This window comes from Prionailurus viverrinus, chromosome F1 (genome assembly GCF_022837055.1).
Source record: "Prionailurus viverrinus isolate Anna chromosome F1, UM_Priviv_1.0, whole genome shotgun sequence".
In the NCBI taxonomy this organism is placed as follows: Eukaryota; Metazoa; Chordata; class Mammalia; order Carnivora; family Felidae; genus Prionailurus; species Prionailurus viverrinus.
Genome location: NC_062577.1, coordinates 32,375,460 through 32,399,610, shown reverse-complemented (window position 1 = coordinate 32,399,610; position 24,151 = coordinate 32,375,460). Strand labels below are relative to the sequence as shown.

Sequence of the window (24,151 nt, the reverse complement as noted above, 5' to 3'; positions counted from 1 at the left end):
GATGCAAGCCCAGTGAAATTGTAAATACTAACTCATTTTTGTTTCATGCTTTCCTTTTTAAAAGAAATCATTAAATTCTACATATATATATTTTTTAAATTGACAATTACAATTTTAAAGAAGAAAAAACTAAATGGCTCTGACCCTAAGATCCTGAAAGCTTAGAGGTAATATTATTCCATTTTCACTTACCAATTTTAATAAAAATCATTGCAACATGAATTGTAAAATAATGATATGTAAATTATCTGGAGAAACCAACAAAGCACTTAATTTTAGCCCCTTAAATATAGTAATTAATGCTGGATAAACTTCTAAGGTTTGGAGGGTTAGTTTTAATTGGTATAAGTTTGGGTGAGAAAATGATTTTTTTTTTTACTTATTCTGTTTCTAAGAGTCAAACTGCTTCGACCAATTAACTTGTTACTATCTAAAAAGGCAGCTTTTTTAATAGGAAAAACTGAGTTTCTTTGTTCTGCCACTGTATTTTCATAAAGTGACAAACCAGAATTAGTCCCCACATGCTGTCCAAAGCACAGCGGTGTTTCCGTTTTTTTGTTTTTGTTTTGTTTTGTTTGCTTGTTTTAATTTGTGAAGCCCCTTGTTAGACCTCCTCAGAAGATACAGGGAAAGGGAGAAATGCTATTTGTACCCTTGAAAGGCAGGACAGAGTGAGAAACCATGTCCCTCCTGGAGATTTCGTTAAGAATTTCACAAAACAGGGACACTTGGGTGGCTCAGGTGGTTAAACCTCCGGCCTCAGCTCAGGTCATGATCTCACGGTTCATGGGTTCGAGCCCCGCGTCGGGCTCTGTGCCGACAGCTCGGAGCCTGGCACCTGCTGCAGATTCTGTGTCTCTCTCTCTTTCTGACCCTTCCCTGCTCACGCTCTGCCTCTCTCTCTCTCAAAAATAAATAAACATTAAAAAAGAAGAGTTTCACAAAACAAGGGCAGGTGGTTATTGAAAAAAAAAGAAAGAAAGAAAGAAAGAACATTTCAAAAAGGTAATGTGAAGTTGAAGAGTCCTGGAGAATGAGGAGCTGAGGTCTGCATGGTCACACGACACGGTGTTGCTCACTCCCACACCGCCTCTCCCACACTCTGCATGCCTGCTCACATCCATTCCCGGGCATCTCTTTCCCTTCATCAACTTGGTAGAACCGACTGCTTCTCTTCTGGCCCCTCACTGTATCTGCTTCAGGCTCCCATTAATATCTTACTGAATTTTTATTGTATTTCACGTTGATAGATTCAAGACTCAAGAAGCTTAATGAACCCCAAGCAGGATAAAATTAAAGAAAACCACACATAGACCCATCATAATCGAATTGGTGAAAATTAAGGTGAAGAAAAGCCTTTGAAAGCAGCTAGAGGAAAAACTACACTTTACATACAAAGGAACAAGAATTCTAATGCCAGGAAATTTTTCATTGGAACCCCGAAGGTCAGAAGACAGTGGAACATCATTTTTAAAGTGCTGAAAGAAAAGCACCATCAACCCAGAATTCTATAGCCAGCAAAAATATCCTCCAGGTATGAAGTCAAAATGAAGCTATTTTCACATGAAGGAAAACTAAGACAGTTTGTCACAAGAATACCTGTATCGTAAGAATTGTTAAAGGAAATTCATCATGTCGAAGGAGAATGATAACAAAAGGCAGCTGGGTCTTGATGATTGAAGGAAGAAAACCAGAAAGGAACAGAAACAAATAACTGGGTAAGTATAAGAGACCATTTTTTTTCCTTTTAAGTTTTTTAAAACACATGTCATCACCAAAAGCAAAGATTACATGATGATATGATACAAATGACAATGATAACATAAAGATCAGTTGAGGGGAATACTAAGGGAGTCTATATGATTGCAAAACTTCTACATTTTACTCAAATATGAAAGTATATATATTTGTAATCTCTAGAGAAAAAAGTACAAAATAATACAAAGAGATGTAGCCAATATGCCAATGACAAATTAAAATAAAATGCTAGAGATGCCTGGGTGGCTCAGTTGGTTAAGCATCCAACTCTCGACTATTGATTTCAGCTCATGTCATGATCTCATCACGGTGGTGAGATCAAGCCCCACATCAGGCTCTACACTGGATGTGGGACCTGCTTGAGATTCTCTCCCTCCCTCTGCCTTTTCCTCTCCCTCAATTGCACTCTCTCACGTTCTCTCTCTCTCTCTCTCTCTCTCTCTCTCTGTAAAAAAATAATACATACAGGGGCGCCTGGGGGGCTCAGTCGGTTGAGCATCTGACTTTGACTCAGGTCATGATCTTGCACTCATGGGTTCGAGCCCCGCATCTGTGCTGACAGCTCAGAGCCCGGAGCCTGCTTCGGATTCTGTGTCTCCCTCTCTCTCTCTGCACCTCCCCCACTCGCACTCTGTCTCTCTTTCTCTCTCAAAATAAATAGACCTAATAAAAAATTTAAAAAAATAATACATACATAAATAAATAGGTAAGTAAACTGATAAACAAACTAAAATGGAGTGCTAAAAATTATTTAAATAATCCCAAGGAAAACTAGAAAAAGAGGATAAAGTTACAAAAATAAAGGGGAAAACAGAAAACAGATGGTAAAATGGTAGAAGTAAAAGCCAGCAATATTAATAATTACATTAATTGCTAATGGTCTAAACCCTTCAATTAAAAGGCAGAGATGGATACAAAGGCAAGTCCCTACGATACACTGCCTTCAGGTGACAAATTGTACCTACGAAGATACAGCTGGGTATAAAGTGAATAGATGTCATGCAAATAGTAAGCATAAGAAGGGTAGAATGGCCATGTTAAGACCAGATAAAATGGGCTTCAAGATAAAGAGTATCCCTAGAAATAAAGATGGACATTTCATAATGACAAAAAGGACAATTCATTAGGAAGATATAATAATTATAAGCTTATATGAACATAATAACAGAGCCATTTCAATTTTAGGAATAAAAACTATAAACAGGAATGAGCTTTGATACACAACATGAATGAATCTCAAATCATATTTTAAAAAAATTTTTAATGTGTATTATTTTTGAGAGAGCGACAGAGTGCGAGCAGGGGAGGGGCAGAGAGGGAGGAAGACACGGAATCCGAAGCAGGCTCCGGGCTCTGAGCCGTCCGCACAGAGCCCGACTCGGGGCTCGAACTCACGGGCCGTGAGATCACGACCCAAACCGAAGTCAGATGCTTAACCGACTGAGCCACCCAGGCGTCCCTCAAATCATGTTTAACGAAAGAATCAAAGAAAAATACATATCCTATCCTCCCATTTCTACAAAATTTCAGGAAATGTACTCTATTGTATAATGACAGAAAAAAGATCAGTGGTTTCATGGAGATAGAGGTACAGGAGAGGTGGATGTTGGAGAGTACAAAGAAACTTTCAGGAATAATGGAAATGTTATCTTTTTGGTGGTGATGGTTTTGTTTGAATGTACACTTGTCAAAACGGAACAAATTGCATACTTTAAGTATATGCGGCTAGTGTACCTCAGTTATATTGCAATAAATTTGAGGAAAAATGAATGCTTAAAAAAAATCAGGTATTCAGGGGTGCCTGGGTGGCTCAGTCGGTGAAGTGTCCGACTTCCAGCTCAGGTCATGATCTCACAGTTCGTGAGTTCAAGCCCCACGTCGGGCTCTGTGCTGACAACACAGAGCCTGAAGCCCGCTTCGAGTTCTGTGTCTCTCCCTCTCTCTCTGCCCCTCCCCTGCCCCTGCTCACTCTCTCTGTCTCAAAAATAAACATTAAAAAAAAAAATCAGATATTCACACCTCTAATTCCAATCTACTACTACAGGAGGATTCTTCCTCTCCTTTTCCCCTTCCTTATGTGTCTCTCATTCTTGCACGGTGATTCTCTCCGACAGGTTTTCAACCGCCCTGGTTCTCAGGAACATCAATATATTTACTCCTTTGCTCATTGTCTTAATACGTACAAAATAGTTTTGGAATAGCCATGCCCATACCACCATCAAAACAATACTGTTGGATACAGTTCAAAATTTCTTTGCCGCTCTTATGTTTAGAGAATGTCTCACTGAGAATGTACAGCCCAAATACCATGCCCAAAAGTTAATTGGGTTGAATTTTTCCCCTTCTGTATAGTTAGTTATCTTATCAGTTTAAGATACACGTAGGTTCATTTGTTTCTGTTTACATTCAACTTCAGGGTCGTTCCTCCGTGTTCCGTGATTTAAAGTTATTTTGTGTGTAGTAAAATATTTACATGGGTCAAAAATCCAAACCATACGAACAGTACATTTGGAGAAGTTTCTGTCCTTCCCTCAGCACTTACTCCTTGCTTTGAATCCCTCCCTGCAGGTAACCAATTTCACCGAGTTAGCCTTCTTATGTTTCTTTTACAAAAATGGGCATGCATTCTTACTACACTTTCCTTCTTACAAAAATGTAGCACACTATCCCAGTCTTTTACATAAAAATATCCTGGGAATCACTTCACATCTGCATCAACGTATAAAGATATTTTTCGGCTTTACAGCTGCGTGTTATGCCAAGGTATAGACATACAATGACATTCTACCAATCTGTTCTGCATGTACATACACAGATTGTCCCCAGTAATCTGTTGTTATAAATAATGTGGCAATGAATAACCTTGTGCACCTCTTGTTTCCTATTTTTTGGAGCTGGAGCTTCAGAGTGAATGAATGTAAATAGGATTAGTGGGTCAAGGTTAAATGCATATGTAGTTGTGTCAGATACTGTCAAATCCCTTTTGTGGGGTTGTACCATTTTGCATTCCTGCCAGTGGTAACTTTGAGTGCCTGTCTTCCCATATCCTTGTCAACAGAATGTTTTATGGAGCTTTTGAAATTTTCCTATCTTGGAGTTGCAGAATGGCGTCATTGTAGTTTTAATTTACATTGTTCATATTCCAATGATCTTTTAATATATTTAAGGATCCTTCCCCGTCTCCTTCTCACCCCCCAACCCCTTCCCTCTTTCTTTGGTTTAGCCTGGACTTTTTCTCCTTGATGTTTGTGAGTTGTTTACATAATAAGATATTAGCTCTGCATCTGTGCTGTGCATTGCACATATTTTCCCAGTATGTAATGTGTTTTCGGCTTTGTTTATGGTGATTTGGGCCATGTAAAAGGTTTTTTTATGCAGTTGAATTATCTTCCATTGATTTTGAATTTTGAGTCCTCGTGAGAAAGCCTTTGCCCAATCCAAAATTATAAGGCAATTCACCTGTTTTCCTCTAATACTTGTGCAGTTTCATCGATACATCAAATATGACTGATCCATTTTCAGAGTGTGGGGTATGATTCCAATTTTATCTTCTCCAAATGATTATCCAGTTGCCTCAACATCCTTTATTTAAAATTCCACCTTTTTCTAGCGAGTGGAGATGCCACCTTTATCATATAATTAATTGCCTTTTGCACTCAGGCCCGTTTCTATATTATTTCTGCCATGTTATTTCGTATTTTCCATTTACTCTATGTTTGTTTTTTAAAAATTTTTCTTCTCTTATGGTTTCCATTACAGAGACACATTTTCTTATGCTTATTTAAAAGCTGTATCTTCTATTTTATTATTATGGTGGTTGTCTTCAATTTAAAATCTGCACTTATGTTTATGTGCCTGCTAATGTCTAAAACCTTAGTTTTGAGGGTTATAAATATGTGTTTTCTTTTCTAATCTTCTGTTGAGACTTGCGGTTTTAGACAAGCTTTACTAAGGAATTTGATCATTCTTCCATCAAATTTCTCTTGCAATACTTTCCTGGATTTATTTCTCTTTTTATTTGAGTGCGCTTTCAAGAGAGTTATCAAAATGGGATTTTGTGTGGCAAACCTCCTATGCCTGAAAATATCTTGGTGGCACTTGTGCACATAAATGACAATGTGGCTATATATAAAATCCTAGGTACAATGTTCTTTTAATACTTTGGAAAAAGTTCTCTGTGTGTTCCTATATCCAATGTACTGTTAAGAAATCTGATAAAATCTGAGTCTTTAACTTATTTTTAGATGACTTGTTTTTCTTTTTGGAAACCTAGACTTTTTTTGTGTGTCTTTGATTTCTTAATTTCACAAAATATGTCTAGGTGTGCGTGTTTCTTTATTATCCCATTGGGCCTCTATAACTCTTTCCAGTCTGTGGTCTTTCATCTTAAAAAAAAATTTTTTTTTTACATTTATTTATTTTTGAGAGACAGAGAGAGACAGAGTACAAGCAGGGGAGGGGCAGGGAGAGAGGGAGACACAGAATCCAAAGCAGCCTCCAGGCTCTAGGCTGTCAGCACACAGCCCGACGCGAGCCTCGAATCCACAAACTGCGAGATCATGATCTGAGCCTAAGTTGGACGTTCAACAGACTGAGCCACCCAGGTGCCCCTCATCTTTTACTCTGATTTCTTCAAATATCTCCTCCCCTCTTTTTTTCCCTACTTTCTTGAAATTCTGTTATCTGGATGTTAGTACTTCTGTGTGCTTACAACTTGTCTTAGCGTTACTTTAAAATTTTCTATCCTCGTATCTTCTTTGCTGCCTTCCAGGAGGATTCCCCAATGGGATCTTCCAACTTACACATTCTGTCTTGTGGATTATCCATCTAGCTATTTATCTCTTCTACTTATTTCAATTATGATTTACACACAATATTTCTATTAGTTTATTTTTTATGGCTTCCAGCTGCTTTATATCTTTTAATAGTGTCTCTTTTGTTCAGAATATTTATTATGCTCATTTTAAGATCTTGGTCCATCTGTCCCAATTATCCTGCTTCACGGGACGCGTGATGCTCAGTTTGTTGTTTTCTTAAAAAAATTTTTTTTAATTTTATGTATTTATGTATTTACTTATTTATTTGTTTTCAAGAGACAGAACAAATGGGGGAGGTGCAGAGAGAGAGAGAGGGAGACAGAGGATCTGAAGCAGGCTCTGTGCTGACAGCAGAGAGCCCGCTGTGGAGCTAGAACTCACGAACTGTGAGATCATGACCTGAGCTGAAGTCGGAGGCTTAACGAACTGAGCCACCCAGGCGCCCCTGTTATCTCTTTTTTTTTTAAGTGTTATTATCCCTAAGGGTCAAATTACGTTGACCTGTAAACTTATGTTCCCTTGGGGATACAGTTATTCTGTTGTAATATGTAGGGGGAGGGTCTGAAATCCTAGTCTGTTCCCTTCTGGTGAATTTCAAAAAGAGGGGAGGGGATGAGCTCCAAGGCAGAGAGCGCCTGGACGAGGGAGCACCCAAGAGCACCCGGAAGCACACTACTGGCCTCATTAACTCTTATTCCAGCAGAGTTTTAAGATTTCTCTGATAATTTTGGAATCCCAGAGGTCTGGATTGTGATGCTGCTTGTCCTAAGTAGACAATGGTCATCTCAAGGTAGCTCGTCTGTGTGTGTGTGTGATAGAGAGAGAGAGAGTGGGTGAGGGTGTGGGTGTGGGTGGGGGGGGGGGGGGGGAGGGCATACAGGACCAGAGCTGGAGAACCCACCTAGTCTCCCGCTGGGGCTTCTCCCCCTCTGTTCCCTTTCACCCATCCACCTGTGGCTTTCACACACACAACTATTCCCAGTTTTCAGGAGCCTTCTGTCTCCCAGGGATTTCTCACAGTTTTATGTTTAGATCCTCAGATACATGACTTATTTTCTCTGCTCTCGTCTCTCCAACATTAATTTTGGGTGAGGAAGCTAGCAGTTTATGCTAGTTTGCCATCTTTTCAGGAACTGGTGACTCATTCTTTCTGGGTAAATGCCTTCTTTCTTGGAGATGCCTTCTCCTTCTCCCTGGTCCTCTTCATTGTGTTTGATAAGACCCGATGCTGCCGTGGGGAGAAGGATGTTCTAGACTCACGCATCATCATTCCCAATGGCCTGCTCTCTCCTGCGGGATGGCTGATCTGGGCTGGTGCCCGGCCTGATGACCCCCGAGGCCCCAACTAGTTGTTTGGGGCCTCGTGCTGGAATTCACCATTAACATCTTTGGTCCAGTTTTGTGACTCTGTGTGGGAAGCATCTGTAGGTGGCCTTTCCATCAGACCTCAAGGCTCAGCTGGTCCCTTAGCCCACCAGGCAGCTCTGAGTTTGTTCACCGGGGCACAGGAAGGTCCTATGTCACCCCTGCAGGCCATGAGAAGACCTAGCAAGGACCCAAGGGTGCTTCAGGCTCACTGATGTAGCAAGCATCCTCGACAAGGCTGTCCCTGCACTTTGCGTCAGTTGGCTGCCTGGATACTGGGCTTCTCTTAGATTGAGATTTCTAGTCTCCCTGAACCTACTCCCTGAAGAGGGTCCTGCTGTTCTTCCATTATTCTTGATCTCCCCACATCTATCTAGATGTTTCCATAGTGTTGCCTCTAACCATAGCCTATAGAATTTTATATAAACTTCCTTTATGACCTCTTTCCCTTTGCATCACAAGTATTTATGTTTCTGTCTCCACGGCAAGAGCACACGCTCCCCTAGGGCAGGTACTGTTAAATAGTTTTCCTGGAACTGCTTACTGTCTGGCTTAGGGGTTGGCGTAAAATAAGCATTGGATAAATGTGTGTTGAGTCGAATTGAATAATACAAGTTAAAAAGAGATAAGTGCCTTAACAGAGGTGTTTGGGGGAGAAAGACATTATTTATGGTTGGGGAATATGAAAAGTTCTCTTAAGAAGGTGAGTCTGAGGGTTTTGACTGATGGAAAGAGAAGAACACTTGGAGGTACAGAGAACATCAGGAGCAAAGGCATAAAGACGAAAAAGCACAGGAATCTTGTTCCTTTTCTTGAGTTTCTTTGCAAACCCCTTGTGCAGTGCCTTGGACATAAGTGGCATTAAGAATAATCCGCACTGAGTGAGATAAAAATCCCTGTCTCCTCTTTCCTTCCTAGGAAGGTGAGCCAGGAGCTGGGGATGCCCAGTGGTCACAGAAGACTTGAGATCAGAAGGAAAAAATGGGGCGCCTGGGTGGCTCAGTCAGTTAAGCGTCCGACTTCGGCTCAGGTCATGATCTTGCGGTCTGTGGGTTTGCTCCCCGCGTTGGGCTCTGGGCTGACAGCTCAGAGCCTGGAGCCTGCCTCGGATTCTGTGTCTCCCTCTCTCTCTGCCCCTCCCCTGCTCATGCTCTGTGTCTGTCTCTCAAAAATAAATAAACATTGAATTTTTTTTTAAAAGATAAAAATTTTTAAAAAGAAAGAAAAGGACATTTCTTTGGTATGGACATGTCCTCCATTACCGCATTTCACACCTGGATCTCTCAGTCAAAGTCCCTGCAGGAACTCAATGGCACACCCAGACAATGTAATTGAGAAGAATTTCAGGAAGGAGCTATTTGCAAAGAGGTGAGCTGTTGAAGGAAATCAACAAGGAGTGGTCAGGCACCTCAGGGCCAAAGATGGCCCATCCCGGAGCCTGGAGGACAATGGGAGAAGGAGCCGCCCCATGTGAGGGGCTGTCCGACAGGAGCTCTGCCTCCTCTAGGGACACTGCCCAACTGTGGGTGTGCACACATGTGTGCCCCTGTAGGAGGGAGACAAGCCCTCCAGCCTCTTTCTCCTGCCGCCCTCTGGCATCCCCCACCAGTGCCTGCCATTGGCCAAACCCAACTGAAAGCCTCCAGGGGTTCAGCGCAGGGCGTGGAAAGGTGGAGAGCGGGCTCGCAGATGGAAAAATTTAGCAAACACCGTCTCACTTAATTTGCACAACGATCTGAGGAGGATGCCTGTAACCATTAACATCTGGGGCTGACGAAAATAAAGCCTGAGAAGTTGACTCTTCCAGGATCAAAGGCTACTCCGAGGAATAATTGGATCTTTATTGTCTATAGGAGCACACATTGTCATGTGTGTGTGTGTGTGTGTGTGTGTGTGTGTGTGTGAGAGAGAGAGAGACAGAGAGAGAGAGAGAGAGAGAGAGAGTGCGCAGGGGTAGATGGTGAGGACAAGGGACACACAGAAGGTTGGAGCCCTCCTCTGCCACCTTGAAATGGAATCCCTGGGGAGGCAGGGGGCGCATTATGGTCTAGGTCAGACATTATGGATCAGGATCTGGGAGCTGAGGCTTGGAAGCATGGAGAACACTAGGGCCCCAGGCCCAAGGAGAGGTGACAGTGGCGGTGGGGAATAGTGAGGCAGAGCAGGATTCTCTAACTTTCTGGTCTGAGGAGTCCTTCACTCTCTTTTTAAATTTTTTTTTTTTAACGTTTATTTATTTTTGAGACAGAGAGAGACAGAGCATGAACGGGGGAGGGCCAGAGAGAGGGAGACACAGAATCTGAAACAGGCTCCAGGCTCCGAGCTGTCAGCACAGAGCCCGACGCGGGGCTCAAACTCACGGACCGCGAGATCATGACCTGAGCCGAAGTCGGCCGCCCAACCGACTGCGCCACCCAGGCGCCCCCTTCACTCTCTTAAAAAGCATCAAGGGCTCCAAGCAGCATTTGTTTATGCGGGTTGTATTTCTAAGGCAATCTTTTCCTGTACTGGAAACCAAAGCGGACATTTTAAAACACTTCTTTTCAATTTATTAAAAATTAACAGTAATACAGCTCTTACGTGTTAATATAAATAACATTGCCTCGTGAAAAATATTTTCCAAAATACAAAGAATTTGTAAGTAGCGTGCCGTTGTTTTACATTTTTGCAGATCTCTCTAGTGTCTAAATGGATCCCATCTGCTTTTGCAATCAATCTGTTGGGATATGCTGTTTTGGATGAAATATGTGAAGGAAGTCCAGCTCCATGCAAATGTGTAGGTAGGAGTTTTTAATCGGTTTTATCAGAATGTGGCTATTCAGTTTTGATATTACACGAAAACTCAAAAAAGGACAGTTTCTTCTTTTACATTTTTAAAAGTTTATTTATTTATTTTGAGAGAGAGAGAGAGAGAGAGAGCAAGGGAGAGGCAGAGAGAGAGAGGGAGAGAGAGAGAGAGAGAGAGAGAGGGAGAATCCCAAGTAGGCTCCACGCTGCAGCACAGAGCCCGATGTGGGGGTGAACCTTGAGATCATGACCTGAGCAGAGATCAAGAGGCCAAGAGTCAGACACTTAACCATCTGAGCCACCCAGGTGCCCCAATAAAGGGCAGTTTCCTAAAGGTTATTTGCAATGCAGAGTTTTAAACCATATCAATGAACCCTTTGTACTCAATTGTATGTATTGTATGAAAATACGCTGGTGATTCTTCTACTTCCAATGGCTCTTTTATCCATGTGTGATCTTGTAGAATCGTGCATTGGACATTTGGAAATTATTATTTCATTGAGTTACGTGGATCTTCCAAATGCTGACACATTTCATTATACAGGATTTAAAAAACCCCATCAGACTTGTTATTATCACCACTGACCTCATCAGGAAAGATTTCAAATTTGGGGAAGCCGTCCAGTTCATGGTGACAAGGACACGTTTTTCCAAAATTCTAATTTTCACATGAAAGCCAAATTTTATCATCGCACACAAATTTGTCAATTGGTTTAAGTGACAGGCTCATTTTGTTCCCTTTCGTTTTTTGTGTAATTAAACCAACAACTTTGTTTTTTATTAAAAAAATTTTAATGTTTATTTATTTTTGAGAGAAACACAGAGCGCGAGCAGGGGAGGGGCAGAGAGAGAGAGAGAGAGAGAGGGAGACACAGAATCCGAAGCAGGCTCCAGGCTCCCAGCTGTCAGCACAGAGCCCGACACGGGGCTCAAACCTATGAACCGTGAGATCATGACCTGAGCTGAGGTCAGATGCTTAACTGACTGAGTCACCCAGGCGTCCCAACAACTTTTAAGTTTTAATTTTAATTCCAGCAGTTTCAGGTGTACAATATAGTGATTCAGTAATTCCACACATCACCCGGTGCTCTTCACAACCAGTGTGCTCCTTAATCCCCATCACCCCTTTCCCCCACTCCCCACCCACCTCCCCTCTGTTAATCATCAGCTTGTTCTCTATAGTTAAGAGTCTGATTCTTGATTTCTCTCTCTCTCTTTTTCCCTTTGTCTATTTATTTTGTTTCCTAAATTCCACACACGTGTGAAATCATATGGTACTTGTCTTTCTCTGACTTACTCTGCTTAGCATTATACTCTTTAGTTGTATTCATGTTGTTGTAAATGGCAAGAGCTCATTCTTTTTAATGGCTAAATAATATTCCATTGCGCGTATGCACGCATGCACGCACACACACACACACACACACATATGTATTTATTCTTTCCTGCTTTGTTACAGGTTAATTGACGATATAATTGTGGGTTGATTTCTGGGTTTTCTATTCTTTTCTGTTGAGCTACGTGTCTATTTTTGTGTCAGTACCATACTGTTTTGATCACCGCAGCTTTGTCATATAACTTGAAGTCTGGAATTGTGATGCCTCCAGCTTTACTTTTCTTTTCCAAGATTGCTTTGGCTATTCAGGGTCTTTGCGGTTCCATACAAATTTTAGGATTGTTGGTTCCAGTTGCATGAACAATGTTGTTGGTATTTTGATAGGGATTGCATTAAATGTGCAGATTGCTTTGGGTAGTACGGACATTTTAACAATATTTGTTCTTCTAATCCACGAGCATGGAATATCTTTTCCATTGCTTTGTGTTGTCTTCAATTTCTTTCATGAGTCTTTTATGGTTTTCAGAGTACAGATCTTTCACCTCTTTCGTTAGGTTTATTCCTAGGTGTCGTATTGTTTTTGGTGCTATTGTAAATGGGACTGTTTTCTTAATTTCTCTTTCTGCTGCTTCATTATTGGTGTATAGAAATGCAACCGATTTCTGTACGTTGATTTTGAATCCTGTGACTTTCCTGAATTCCTTTATCGGTTCTGGCGGCATTTGGGTGGTCTTTCAGGTTTTCTATCTGATTTTGTTCATTTTCGAGAAAATCTCTACCAAAACACAAGTCAGGATAACCATAGCTTGTCAGTTCTTTCAAATAGGAATGGTGTTTCGTGTAAGGAATAACTAGTTCAGTTCTCCACTTGATCCTACAAATGCTTTTTATTTGAGATGAGGACTGGGCTTCAATATGCAGCAGGAAATGTGTACTTCTCAGTCACACAGAATATTAAAAAGATAAGTACTCAAGGGTGGAGATTTAATAAAATTAATGATTTCCACTGCCTCATAAGAAACGTCCGTAAGTAAAAGTGGCTTTTTTTTTGTTTGTTTGTTTTTTACTGTGAGCATGTGGCGAGGAAACAAATAAAATGAGTATTAGTTCAATTTGATGCTAATATTTTGGTTCACACGGCATCAGCAGTTTTGCCCACCACTGCCTTCGCACCATGGTGCAAATGTCAACCCCCTGAGAAAGACAAATAATGTCTTATTATTATAAAAACATTTTGACCTTAAGGACCCTTGAAAGTGTCTCAGGGAACCCCGGGGGATCTGTGGACTCTACCTGGAGAAGCGCTGGGCCACAGAATCAGGAATAGGGGGCAGCCACGACCGGGAAGGTGTCCCCTGCGGTGGGAGGACCTGCTTCCGGCCACGTCCCCACTCCCTCCACAAGGCTGGGCCTTTGCTGCCCGCACAGACGGCAGCATCCAGGCCTGTGGGGGCTGCGGTGGGGGTGCTGGTGGGCCCAGGATAGACACTTGTACTGGAGGCTCAAGTAGCTTTGCCAAGTTAGACAACGCAGCCTTCAGAGAGTGGGGGACGGGAAGTGAAGCAGAAATCGCGTGGGCAGCAGTTGCTAAAGAGAAAGATCCCGAAGGGCCCTTGAGTGGGCTTTTTAGCAGACGCTCCCAGGAGACTGGCTACGGGTGCGCTGACATGGCTCTGGGTTCGGGCTCTGGTCCCCGCCTGCCCACCTGGTCCCTTACCCCCCAGCGTCTTGGGGCCGTTTAGGCTCTGTTTTTCCTTCTTTAGGTGCATAGAAGGGGAGAGTCTGCAAACGGAGGGCAAACATCTCCCAATCGAAGCTCATGGACCTGAAGGGGAGTCAGGAATTCGTCTTGAGGATCTGGATTTGGTTTCATTTCATTTTAAAGTGCTACATACAGGGGCGCCTGGGTGGCGCAGTCGGTTAAGCGTCAGACTTCAGCCAGGTCATGATCTCGCGGTCCGGGAGTTCGAGCCCCGCGTCAGGCTCTGGGCTGATGGCTCAGAGCCTGGAGCCTGTTTCTGATTCTGTGTCTCCCTCTCTCTCTGCCCCTCCCCCGTTCATGCTCTGTCTCTCTCTGTGCCAAAAATAAATAAACGTTGAAAAAAATAAATAAATAAAGTGCTACATACATCCTACTGGTGCACTGAGCCGGAGCCTCATATATGCAACCCCGATTGCTTCTGAAGTCTGATGGCTCACGGTTCTCACCTCCAAACCTGAGTTTGGTCCATTCCGTTCTGCCTCCCACCAGGAATTCTTGACACCCTCATGTCAATCCGCTTCCCTCCTCTGCTTTAAACTTCGCTCAGAATTCACCTCCCTCAGAAATTGTTCTCCACTTCTCTAGCCCTCCTCTGCAGAAACTACTCTCTGATTCATTTTTAGTGCCTCAGTGCTCACAAGAAGTAAAGCTATCATCTTTGAGCAGCAGTTCGTGTTGGGTGTTATGCTGAGTATGTCATGTATGGTGTTTCTAATTCTACTTTTTAATGTTTATTTATTTGTTTTGAGAGAGAAAGAAAGATAGTGCGCACAAGCAGGCCCTGTGTTCAGGCTGGAGCCCGATGAGGGGTTTAATCCCATGAATGTGAGATCATGACCTGAGCCAAAATCAAGAGTCTCATGCTTAACTGACTGAGCCACCCCGGCGCCCCTTTAATTCTTATAATAGGGGTCCCTCCCCCTCCCCTGCCTCTTGTTATGGTCCTAAAGTTGCAACAATCAGTCAGGTCTGTTAATTTCACCTCTAGTAGGTAACTTGCATTTGTTGTCTCTCCATCCCCACTGGGTGCCCAATTCCAAGACTTCTCTCCTGCCTGGACCACAGCACAGCCCCTTTTTACTCTCTCCCAGACCCCACGCACTAGAACAGAAGCTTCTTAAAAATTTTTTTAATGTTTATTTATTTTTTTTAGAGGCAGGGGGGAAGAGAAAGAGAGCACTAGTGGAGGAGGGGCAGAGAGAGAGAGGGAGACACAGACTCCAAAGCAAGCTCCAGGTTCCCAGCTGTCAGCACAGAGCCCGATGCAGGGGCTCTGAGTTCATGACCTGAGCTCAAGTTGGACACTCAACTGACTGAGCCTTGCAGGTGCCCCTAGAACAGAAGCTTCTTGAGGGCAGACCTTTCTTGTCCTGTTCAGAGTTCAGTCTCCAGTGCCCAGTACAATGCCCTGTACAGTAACTTACTTTTGACTAAATGAACCGGTGGAAAGAGTGGGTAAATGAAGAAATGATAGCTGTTTTACAGATGAATACATTGAAGGTCATTAAGGAATGTTCCATGATCTCATGATCTTGCTATGAGAAGGGGCCACAATGAGATCCCAGCTGTGTGCATGGGTCACTAAAGCCTGTAACCTCCCACCTGCCTTTCACCCTAGTCAGATATGCACTGTCCATTTTACCTACGTGCATTTTGGATCAGCCCAGGTGGATTATAAACTTCCCAGGGAGGGGAACGAAGGGAAACGTCCTCATAAGTCCCTGCACCCAAGAATTGCCCTGATTTTGAGTTGGGGGACTCAGGGTTTTGAACAGTATTCGTTATCCTTAAACAAATAGCTCCACCTCCCAGAACCTAGTTTCCTGGTCTGGATGATAAAGTGCACGTCGACCACTCAGTGATACCATAGGGAAGCAGGGGCTATGCCTGGGACCAGGGCCCTGGCAGTCGGGGTGGAGAGAAGCAGATGGGGCGTACATGTGTACTGGAGAAGAATCACCGAGCATCATCGGCGTAAAGGATGGTCATTATCATTCCTGGTTGGGGAATAGGACTGCACTGCAGGCCACAATGAATGTTCCATCCCTCATTGGCTTTCTTCCCCACCCGGGCCGCCTCCTCTGTCCAAAGGAGTTGAAAACCTCCTCTTTTTTCATGCACAAAGCCTTGCAGCCACCCTGTGTCTTCTCTCATCCGGTGTCCGCAAAAGCAGCTGCTCCGGACCGTATGAGGACTCTCTCTCCTTCCAGTTCTTTAGGTCTTTCTCTATTCCTGGACATCTGCATCTCCGTCTCTGTCAGAACGGTCTCTTCAAGGCACAGGGTCCCCTGCCACTCCCGGCTCAGCCGTACAAGGGCTCCCCACTTCTATGGATCTGCCACAATCTGAGCCTGGCCTCACCTCCTACACGTGGCCTTCCATCTGGCCTTAGTGGCCTCTTGCCTTCTCAGGATGCTCCCCGTCAGTCAGACTCAATTACTCTTCAAAATTTGTCCTTGGAAGTTCTAAAATCCTTACTCCAGAAGAAACCTGAATGACATCTAATCCAACCTCTCACTCAACTCAGGACTTCCTTCTAGATTCATCTCTAATAAATTGTTCCCTCTGGATCGAAGTGGTTTCCACCAATTTCCTTCTCCAAAGAGGCCCCAGAAGCTCCTGTGCATTTTCTTTGGTATTTTGCCACTTCCTGTGCCTGAACTCCTGCCAAGGCGGCCCGTCCCTCCCTCAGGGCCCCATTCAAACCTCACGCCTCCAAGCGCTGAGCTCCGGCCACCAAGCCAGCAGTGACCTTTCGTTCTTCTTTATCCCCTTGGGGTGGTAGTTAACAACACGAGCTGTTTTGGGTTTTGTTTGTTTTGTTTCTCCAGTGGTCGTAAAACACACATACCATAAAAGTTACCATCTTGGCCATTGTGAAGGGTGCAGCTCTGTGGCATTAAGTACATTCACGTTGCTGTGTGGCCATCATCACCGTCCATGTCCAGAACTTTCTCATCAACTCATTAAACACGAACGCCCCATTTCTGCCCCCCCACCCCCACCCCACCACCCGGCCCCTGGCAACCACCCTTCCGCGTTCTGTATGAATTCGATGACTCTAGGTCCCTCATACAAGCAGAATCACACGGTGTCTGTCCTCTTGGCTTATTTCGCGTAGCGTAACGTCCTCACATTCATCCATGTGGCAGCCTGTGACAGCATTGCCTTCCTTTTCAAGGTTGAATAATATTCCATTGTACGTCTAGACCACATGTGGTTTATCCACTCCTCTGTTGGGGGCACATTTGTGTTGCTTCCACTTTTTGGCTTCCGCGCGTTTGTAAGTGACACGAGTTTTGCATCAGACACAACAAAGCTTAAATCTCAGCTCTGTTACCTTTTCGCCTTGGGTTGGACACCTAACCTCCAGGAATCTCCGGTTTCTTCCATATAAAATATGATAGTGCTGTGTGCCTTTTAGGATTTTCACAGGCAACGAACGAGGTAAGGGACGTGGAGTAATTAGTGAGCCGTCCTGACAACTAGGAGGTGCTCAGTGAAGCCGGGAAGCCACTCGTATCACACCGTGTCACTTACCAGCATGACTCGGGTGTATTAGCTGCTTTCTTTTTGAAATCGACAGCAGTTCCATCCCCATAGCTCTTGTTAGAATCTCAGGGGGCCGGGACTTGAACATAATAAGTATAGTCACTGACTCTCGGCTGATTGCTTGACTTGGAAACGGTTGTGTGTGCGTGCGTAAACACACGCGTGCGAGTGTGATCATGTGTGTGTAAGTACGCCTGCGTGCGTGTGTGCGCACATGGGTCACCGGGGAGCACGAGAGAGGCTGTGAGGAAGTGTGCCTGTAGAAGACAGGGTCAACCATAAACATTGCCTCTGCTGTATATGACTCCCATGCAGCTTATGAAGGGGGGGAGGGGGTGCGGCTCCAGGTCACTGGTGAATGTTTTGTGCTTGCTTCCTCTGTGTTTGCTCACCCCCACCCCTTAGATCTCGTGCTGCTCCCCCAGGGGGTGGAGTGTGTACGGAGTGCATAAGTGAGCTGGGAGTTGCGAAACAGGGTAGGAGGGTACCCAAGAAGGATGTAGAATCGCGGATCCTTTGTTCTGCCCAATGGTCCCCTGCCCCCACTCTATGCGCACCCTGAAGGGCTGTTTTCTGTGCCAGCCCGGCCTGCCCATTCCCGCAGCCCAACAGAAGGCCTGTCCCCACTTGGCTTTTGCACACTCTGGCCTTGTGACAACGCAGTCGCCCTCCCCGCGCCTCCCCCTCCCCTGGCCACTTTGCTTTGGCAGGTGTGAAATATTAATTGCCTCACTGGGGACTGGGCTCTTTCTATCTGTCGTGTCTGACCAGAATATCATTCTCTTCTGCAAATATAATTACCAGGGTTGGGGGGGGGTGTGGAGGGGGTGCTGCAAGGTAAGGAGGAGGGGAGGGGTGTGTGGGAGGGGTGTTGAGAGGGGCGGCAGCTTTTTTTCTTAATCGCCTCTCGCCTGTCTGTTAATTAGGAGCCGTGCTTTGCTACATGCTGAGATATTTTGGTTAATTATGAAAGAGAAAAGGACAAATTTGTCACGTCTTTTGTTTTCGTTCCGCCACGTCTCATGGTGACAGCGGTGTAAGGCTGACGGACTGCTCAGGCGGCACTGACAGATGCTGACGAGCCCCTCCTCGGGTGGCGGGAGGGGCCGGGGGACCGAGGTGGGCAGGGGGCCATCTGCGCTGCGCCTCCGGGGTCTGAGGGACAGAGTCACATTCTTACATGTGAATGTGCAGTGGATGCCAGGGAGGAGCCCGCGGGAAAGAAGGGGTGGTGGAGGCACTCTGTCCGCTCTGCCTTGCTGGCTTTAGGCGGATACCCAGTGGAGCGAGCCTGAACTTGCCGTTAGCATTCAGGGCGGACAGGTGGCTTGCCCAGCCTCCTAGGGTCTTGAGGAAGTGGGGGGCACGCTCCTGTTGGGGTGTGGGGGTGAGTACAATACAGTGCAGTAGTCTGCGGGCATGTCATGGGATAGACCGCACAGGGGACGTGGAAAGATGTGCTAGTTCTCTGTGCCGTTGTTCACCGGGCTCAGAATTTAGTCTCTGCTTGTACCTTATTCCCTAGAGCAGGATAAGAGCCCTACCTTTGGGCTTTAGGGCTCACTGAGCTTCTGTTATGTGATGGTTAATTTTATATGCTGTCTTGGCTAGGCTGTGGAGCCCACTTGTTGGCTCAAAGACCAGTCTAGATGTTGCTGCAAAGATATTTTTTAGATGTGATTGATATGTAAAACCAGTAGACTTTGAGAGAACTAGATTAGCCTCCATAATGTGGTTGGGCCTCATCCAATCAATTGAAGGCCTGAAGAGCAAAGACTGAGGTTTCCCAAAGAAGAAGAAATTCTCCCTTAAGACCGCAGTATAAAAAATTCCTGAAGCTTCTCACCTCCTAGCTGGCCTGCAGGGTTTTCTCTTTAATGTTTGTTTATTTTTGAGAGAGAGAGAGAGTGAGAGAGAGGACAGAGAGAGAGGGAGACAAATGATCCGAAGCGGGATCTGTGCTGACAGCAGAGAGCCCGATGCAGGGCTTGAACTCACGAACCGTGAGATCATGACCTGAGCCTAAGTCTGACGCTTAACCGACGGAGCTAGACGGGCGCCCCAGATTTCAGACTCTAGACGGCATCAACTTTTACCTAGCCTGCCCACCTTCCTTCCAGATTTCAGATTTGCCAGCTTCCACGATGACATAAGTCAATTCCTTAAAATAGTTCTCTCGCTCTCTCAGCACCTGTGTTATAGATAGATATCTGTATCCGTACCTATACATGATATATGATGTTCACGGTATGTATATATCCTATAAATGTTTCTCTGGTGAACCTTGACTAATACATACCGCCCCTCCCCACCTCGCTCCCGCAGCCTTTACCTTCAACCTGGTCTTGGATCTGGTTCAAGGTCTAGGGGACCTGGTTCCCTTTCTGCGATGGCAGGAATTGACTGGGTCCCCCAGCATCCCCTGGGCCTAGAATAGGGCCTTCCTGTAATAGGCCTTAATATGTATTTGTTGCACACTGAATGAGTTCATTTGGAAAACAAGAAAGACCTACCCCCCCCCCCAAACCAATCAAATAACCATCCAAGGCAGCACAGGCAGTTCCTGACTTATAAATGGGTTGAGTTCCAAAAATTCATTTGAATTAGTTGTCTGAAGCTTTTTCCCATAACAACAAGGATATCAGTGCTGGCATGGCTCCAGGGCTGGCTGCCAAAAACCTATTTAACCCGTAGTATAGATTAAGTACTGTGCATTTGCCATGAAAAATAGTAGAAAACAATACTCTTGCAAGGCTAGTAATTAAAAGAGAAATATGATAGTATTGAATAAAAATAGATAAAATTTTTCATTTTGAACATTGGAGTGTGAGGAAAAATAGGAAAGGATGAGCAAGTAGAGAGAGACTTATGGAAAATCTGGATGGAGTTTCTGAGTGGTTTCGAAGGTTTTAGAAGCCGATGGGGCCGAGTCTTTATTTGATCTAATTTCTGCTCGGAACTCATGGTTATTCTTCCCTTTCCCCGTTTGCTATATAATGAGGCTCCTTCTTATTGGTCTCAATTAAAACCATTAGTTTGTCCACAAATGTAACAAAAAGAGGAAGTAAAGGCACCCGGGGCTGCAGGAGCAAAGAGAGAGAAAGCCCGCAAGCCATTGAGAAAGGGTGTGCACCCAAATGGGAAGGGGCAAAGGAGGCCAGGGTCAGTCAGCCATGAGCCCAGCTCCAAAGCTGTGCAGGGAATGCGGAGCTGCTGACTCTGCAGTGCCCCACGCCGGTCACCAGGAGGCACTGTTGTGCTGTCCTCACCCAAGGCCGGGGGTGAGGTGCCTTTGAGGAGTAGGTGGGGAAAAGAGGGAGGGAGAGCGTGTGGTGGACCTTTCCAAGCTGAGTGTTCCTCCTGCAAAGGCATTCTCCAGTTCTAAAGATGGAGATGAGTGTTGCAGACCAAAAAACGCCCAACATCCAGAGTGGGGAGTGTGGACTATGGGAGACTCACGGGGAAGTTGAGCCCGCGACTGACCCTTCTGGACCAGCATTACAGGGCCGGCGGCAGGAAGGCAGGGGGCAAGTTTCAAAAAGAGCCATTGGGAGCAAAGTTCCTGAAGCAAGAGGGGGGCCCGGTGAGTTCTGGGAAGGGAAATAACCCTGCGACATGGACTTTGTGAAATGAAGCAACATAAATGGGGATGTGAGGATAGAGAGGTCTTGTCGGTTTTTTTTTTTTTTTAACGTGGGGAGGGAGGAACAAGACGATGAGTTCTTTTGTAAAAACCAAAAGCTTTTGATTTTGAAGTTTTTTCAGATTTGCAGAAAAGTTGCAAAGATAGTACAGAGTTCCATGGACCCTTCACCCAACTTCCCCTAATGTTAACCTCTTACACAATCACGGCACATGTATCCAAACTAAGAGATTAACACTGGTACAATGCTAGTATGGAAACGCGATTTTATTCCACTTTTGCCAGCTTTCCCACTGAGCGTCTTCCGTTCCGGGATCGCGTCGAGGATACCGTGTTCCATTCAGTCCTCTGTCTTCTCCAGCCTGTGTCCATTTCTCAGCTTTCCCCCATGTGTTTGGTTTTTAGGAAGAATACCCCAGGGGAGGGGTATCCTTCCCATTGAATTATATCAGGAGGCACATGATCTCACTATGACTTATTACTGGGGACACGAGCTCTTGAAGGCTCGCTCTCTCTCTCTCTTTCAGCCTAATTTTCCAGAATAATGTAGTATTCCTGCCTCTACGTACCTTAGTATCCAGATGAACTAGAAAATCTTTCCTGCCCCTGGGAAACTGCGTGCTTTATCCTCTGTGGATAATTGCTCATCAGGATTTTCTGTTGAAACATTACTAGCTCACTCTTCCCATGCTTTGTTAGAAGCGGGTCACTAAGTCCATACCCAAGGAGATGGAAGTGAAGCTCCACCTTCTGGAGGAAAGAGCAGCGAAGGATTTTTGGAGATGTGGCAAAACCACCAGGTAATAATGCCCCTTTGGGGGGGGGGGGTGATTTGAAGCTAGGCGAATATTCTATTTCGATGAGTTCATGATTGGGAATGTTGACTCGCTGTAACTGTAGGACAGAGGACGTACTTAGGAGGGAGCTAGAGACATAGGATGAGGGCTCTCGGGTCGCTAAGACTGGGGATTTGTGTGTGAGAGCCAGAGAAGGTCATTCTTTTGTGTGTGGTCAGCCCCCAGCACCTCGTTGCCAGGGCTGGGAGTAGCTGAGTGTTGAGAACCTGGATGGGGCCTCTACAGACGTGGTCATAATAGTGGTGGAAATGGTGGGGTGCAGGCGTGGGAGGAGAAAGGTGCAATCAGCATGAATTCCTAGTAATGGATCCATCTTTTGCAGGGGACAGGGCTCAGGAACCCACCTGGCTGTAAGAATTCAGTCCCTCTTGTCTCCTGGCCCTTCCTGCCGGCCCTGGGATGGACAGGAGTGGAGGAGATGGCCTCCAGCTTCTTTGAGGGCCTTCCCTCTGAGTTGTGACAGCAGCCTGCTTCCCGGTCTGCTCGGGAGCTGTGGGTAACCTCCTCGTTAAGGCTGCAGCCTGACACAGCCCAGCTTGCCGGTCCACTGAGTGTCGTCTAATCTCGATCAACCTCCCCTGCCCCACCATCTCCCCAGATCTGGGGACAATCTGTAACTGGGACTCCTTTTAGCTCTGCTGATATACAGATAGCAGCAATGCACCAATATGGGAGCTGGTGTCCTAGCATCAGGACCCTTGAGGTTTTGCCCCTTCTATTTTTAACTTCACAGCCTGGTTTTAAAGACGGTTGCCTGAATTAGAGAGCTGTTTGTTCCTGCAGAGCTGGGGTTTGGATCAGCTGCAGGGTGCCTCATGGGCTGGTTGGGACTTCCTTTCTCTTTTACTCAGTCATCTCTGTCACTGTCCAGCCATTGAGAGACAGGCTGGCTTGGTGGGGTTCAAAGAGCATTATCCCAAAATATCTCCCAGGATTGATCAAGCCTGGATCCTGATGTCCTGGCTTGAATCACTTGTTGCTTTAGGTACACAGCCAGTTCTCACCACGTGTATGTGTGTTTGTACATGTGTGCACACGAGCACATGGGCGTTAAATGAACTGTCTCTTTCGCATCTTCAGCCTGTCTTTGATTTATTTGATTTCATGGATCTGTGACCCGATCTACCTCACCTCTTTCAAAAAGCCTTCCTGGATTAACTTTACATCAACCCAATTTTAATTTAGCTAATTTAACCTCAGTTCTCTGCTATCTCTGTAAATTTAAATGTGAACGTTCAGCGTCTTCTTGTAGAATGTAAGCTCCTTGAGGGTATCTCCTGCCTCCCTAAGTCTGTATTGTTGGTAGGCAGGCTAAAAGATGAAAATGGAAGTTCTTTGATCAAAAAGACAAAACGGAAGTTCTTTCATCATATATGGTCTCTAGTGACTTGTGACTCAGCCTGTCCTCTGGAATGGTTGAAGACCTGGATCAAACTTCCAGGAACCTTGGGATGTCACGTCCATTCTCCTGCTTGTGTGCATGTGCGTGCATGCGTGTGTGTGTGCCTGTGTGTGTGTGTGTTTGTAAATGCCTCTTATTCCAACCTTGTGGCTAGGCCTCTCTAGTTGCCAAAATAAATTACCAAGAGGGTTCAAAGAATTGCCCCTACCCTGAGGCAGCAAGCCCTCCTTGTCCCTGCAGAGAAAGGGCCCAGTGCTTAGAATAATGAAAACGCGGACACCTTCCATCCGTCAAGAAGTGGGGAAGCATGCTATTTCTATCCAGGTCTTTTATTCTTCTCCTTGTCTCCTTATTTGCATTCAGTGAGGAGGTGACACATTCTAGAACATAACCTCCCGTTTTCATTCCAGGAACCTAATTGTTATTTCTGTGTTTGTGAAAGATAAAGGATTAGCAAGAATGCTTTGCATTAAGGTGCCATTTGTAAATGCTTTATAATTATTTATGAAATTATCCCACATTTTATAGCATGGGAGATAATAACTTAAATTGATGTATTAAACATGCACAATCATTATTTTAACAATATTAAATGCACCTCTGTAGAATAATCATTTCATAAATACGAAGAAAGCATTCAGAAGTGGCACCTTAATTTAAGACATTACAGGATTCGTGACACCCAAATCCACGACCCCTTTTCTTGAAGACAGATGGAGTTTCTTATCTGGCTGCAGTGTTCTTCTTTCGTGAAGTGAAAATGAATTCTTAAATTAAAAAATATATTATCGAGGTAATTTTGGCAATGTGATGAAGCAATGGGAGAGGAGATAAGCAGAATTTCCAGGGACCAGAACAAATTGGACAAACCT

General features: G+C 44.8%; 1 long non-coding RNA gene across 2 annotated transcripts; it reads left to right on the top strand.

Moving 5' to 3' along the window:
• Positions 1 to 1,606: 1,606 nt before the first annotated feature.
• Positions 1,607 to 22,988, top strand: LOC125155456 (uncharacterized). 2 transcript variants are annotated; one of them, XR_007148228.1, is made up of 3 exons: positions 1,607 to 1,718; positions 21,720 to 21,820; positions 22,200 to 22,988. It is a non-coding gene; the product is annotated as an uncharacterized LOC125155456 (long non-coding RNA). The 2 variants fall into 2 exon arrangements; XR_007148229.1 differs by lacking the exon at positions 1,607 to 1,718 and adding an exon at positions 18,029 to 18,087.
• The last annotated feature ends 1,163 nt before the right edge of the window (positions 22,989 to 24,151 follow it).